A 4,201-nucleotide genomic window follows, 5' to 3' on the forward strand; every position below is an offset into this window, starting at 1 on the left:
TTCTGCTCCAGTTTTGTATTAAGAAGATGTAGATTTTTAGGGAGAGGGTATACTTAAACAAAATTCTTAAAATAGTATCTCTCTGATGGATAGAAGCTTAAAGCAAAAAGAAAAAAATACAAGAAAGACCTTGAAGTGGGAAAAGTTACTGAAAGAAAAGGACTTGAGAATTTATCTTAATATTTTGAATGATGATATGACAAGATTCACTTTGAATTCATCCGCGTTGCATTTCTCCAAAAATAAACCAAGATCATAAGCTAAACCTGTAAACATTCGAACGTTCATTCAATCTATCTGAAGCACCTCTCATAGGAACCTTAAAAAATGCCAGCTATAGATACCTCTCCCTCCCCTCGACATAAAACAATATGCTGGTCCTATCCAAAACAGCTGACCAGCAATCAGGGCCGTATCTATGGTTTTTTTGGGGGGAGGGTTCACAAAATATTTTTTGGATGGGTGGGGGGTTTACAAAAAAACTTCAAAAACGCATCGAAAATTTGTTTATATTCATTTTTGTTATGTTTTCGTGACTCGGATAAAAATTTTGGAGGGGATAAAACCCCCTAACCCCCCTCTGGATATAGCCTTGCCTTCAATTATGCCATGCTCTTCACCTGTTAATTTTAAGGTGTATAATAGAGGTTTATTGTTTATGGAATGTATGTAGGTTTAGATACAAATGGTAAACCACTTGTCAATTTGACCTGAAAGGTTAGGAGCTTATGTAATATCCTTTTTATAGTTCTCGTAATTCTTAGCAGTCAGTATTTTGGCCCTGTTTTGGCTAGAAAAACTGCTTATGGGGCTAAACACTACAAAATAAACACCTTGCTGCCACGCGAATTCCTTTGCTATATATAACCCTTAATCTTCATTAACTTTTGTTCAAATGAACCCTCTTTCAATAATGAACAACTGTTGACTCTATACGGTCGCTCCTGGGGGAAAAAAGAGAACACAAATACCTAACCACCCGCCTTTTGGAAAATAGAACATTTCGTTTTATTGAACTATTTGTAGGTCCTTTATTCAGGACACCATATTTTAGTCATAAATTTTATGCCCAGACAGATGAGGAGATATATAATGGGAAAGAGTCAGCGAGGGGAGAGGAGCTGGGTCTGGTTGCAAAACAATAACTGGTTTCCAAATAATGCTTCCTTTTCTATTTTGGAATGTTTATGATCCTAAGTAATAATAGTGGTATCCCCATAGGCCCTTTAAAATAAGGCAAAAGGGGTATACTATTGGAGCTACTAACCTTTCAAGAAGTTATTATGTACGCCTGGGTTTTAGGCGTTACTATAGTGCACTTGTTTGTTATGTAGTGATATAGTAAACTTGCTTGTTACGTAGTAGGGGCTGGTTTGTTTAATTATGCAAATAGTTTCTTCAGGACTTCTTCGGTTGTTATGTTTAAAAAACCCACAAGATCAGGGGCCCTTCCAATTAGGGATCATTCAAGACATTGGACCCTAGCGGTCAACTCCAACAGGGCTCTAGAATCCAATTTCGCCGGGTGCCCTAGCAAGTAATTCCAATGGAAGGCCCTATAGAGCAATTCTACCGGAGACCTAGCATCCAATTGGACCAGGGGAGGGCTACGATTCAATTCCACCGGAAGCCTAACATCTAATTCCACGTGGGGCCCTAGCACTCAATTCCAATGGGGGGGGCACTAGTCAAGTAGGTAACTCCTGCTTGTGACTGAGAATGACGTAATCTCGCGTGAAAAGTTAGAGCTCAGAGCCTGTGGGGAGCCCTTGCTTGTAACTGAGGATGACATAATATCGCGTGACATGTTACCATTCAGGTGGGAAATCCCCGTTTTTAACTGAGGATGGCACACACGTGAATGCTACGTAATGAAGATGCTAACGTGAGTGTTACGTAATAACTGCACACACATGAGGTACTACGTAATGCTCCAAGACATTTTCTTCAAGATTTTTTTCTTTTTTTCTCAAGAAACCTTTATAATCCAAAGATTCTTGACCGCTTTAGGAATCGAAAGAGATTTCATCCAATGCTACTGTGCCTTAGACAGCTGGATCAAGAAGCAATTGATGTTATTTTGATTCAGAGAATACCTTTTACGTGACAATCTATTCCGCACACAGATAATTCCCTGCATACTTTCTAGAAGTATTCAGCTATTGGTTACATCTTTCCAATACTTTCCACTGGAGAGCACGCAAGCATCCCAAAGCTATTGTCTTGCTCTCTTAGACGCAACTGCAGGCTACAGTTTATTGATTAAAATCTTGGTACAAGCAACATCACATTTTGAACGGGCCATAAACATTACGCATTATACAGCAAAAGCCTCATTACTTTCAATAGTAATAATAAGAAAAATGTCAACTTCACAATACATTTCCTCGCTAGTAAACGGAACTTGCAAACAAAGAAAAAAGCGACACTTTTTTGCAGTCGGTTCACGATAGGTCAGAAAATGAAAAATTCGATCATTAAATTCAATATATATTGTGGTAGGTGAGCAAGGTGCACTCAGTAATGGATTCACAGACTAAACTAGGTCCCAGGAACGTCTTTCAAGTACCGATCTCACCTATTTCAGATGAGGACCTTTTCATTGAAGTCAAAGCCTATTATGCTAAGTAAATAATACACACGCAGAAATGGATTCACTGTCTAAACTAGGGCCAGGAAGGTGTTTTTAGAGGAGAACCTTTTCGCTGAATTCAAAATCTACAAAGCTATGTGAATTAGGCGCGCTCAAAAATGAATTTACACTCTAGACTAGGCCATGGAAAAGTATTTTCATGTACCCATTTAGGTTTGTTTTCCTAGAGAATGATATATGCTTGCTCAAAACATACAAAAACAGTGCTTCTTAGAGAATCTTTATAGATGTTTTCTTAGAGAATAGTATAAACATGCTCAAAACATAGAAACATAGTCTTTCCTTGTGAGTTTTTTTATATGTTTTCCTAGAGAATGATATAAGCCTGCTCAAAACATAAGAAAATAGTTTTTTCTAGAGAATTTTAGTGATATTTTCTTTGATATAAGCTTGCTCCAAAAATAGGAAAATAGCCCTTATTAGAAAATTTTTAGACATAGTTTCTTAGAAAATGATATAAGCTTGCTCAAACCATAAGAAAACTGTCATTTTTAGAGAATTTTTTCAATGATATTTCCTTAAAGAATGATCTAAGCTTGTTCAAAACATAAGAAATGGCTGCCCCGTGAAATTCCTCTGATGCACATTATCATTCCGAAGCAATTTTCCAGATATTTTCTTATTAAAAATCATACTTTAAATCCATTGGTTTTATGTTTTTGCGAGCCAACCCTCCGTAATACAATATATCGATTAAGGCCACCGCGCCATGCTATGACTAACCCACTGGCACCCCTTATTATTCTCAAGACATTTTCCAGATATTTTCTTGTTAAAAGTATGCTATAAATTAATAGGTATGTGTTTTTGCAATCCAACCCTCCTTGATACCCTCACATGGTAGTACACGCTGCTCTGCAACTCTATGGCAGTCACATGGCACCCCTCTGGTGCATATTATCAAACCTAAGACATTCTCAGATATTTTCATGATTAAAATAAAAAGCGCTATTGCTTTTGTTTCTTTTCTCGTTCTTGTGTTCCAACCATGCTTGTTTGACTTTTCCCACAAAAATATCAATACCAAAGTGGGATGGTTTTGTTTCCTTTCTCATACCCTTGTCTCAAACCAGCGTTGTTTGACCTTTTTACTCAAAAATAGCAGTACCAAAGCGAGGGCAAACACAAAAACAAAAACACACTAACAGACACAAATATACACATACTCACAATAGACGCACATTAACATAAACACACATACACACAGACACACACAAACACCAGCACACGCATACATACAAACACCCAATCAGACACACAGGCATGGTAACAGGGAGAGAGACAAAAACAGACACAAACAAACAAAGACAGACACACAGACAGGCAAACGCACAATCAAACACACAGGGAAGGTGAGAGAAATACAAGACACACGGACAAAGAGACAGACACAAAGACAAAAACAGGGACAGGTAAACACAAAGTCAGACACACAGGCATGGTGTGAAATAGAGTCAAAAGACACAAACACACACAGTCAGAAAAACAAACCCACATAGACAGACACAGAGAAACGGAGAAACACAGTCACACACCCACAAGCACGCA

This window comes from Artemia franciscana, chromosome 8 (genome assembly GCF_032884065.1).
Source record: "Artemia franciscana chromosome 8, ASM3288406v1, whole genome shotgun sequence".
Classification (NCBI taxonomy): domain Eukaryota; kingdom Metazoa; phylum Arthropoda; class Branchiopoda; order Anostraca; family Artemiidae; genus Artemia; species Artemia franciscana.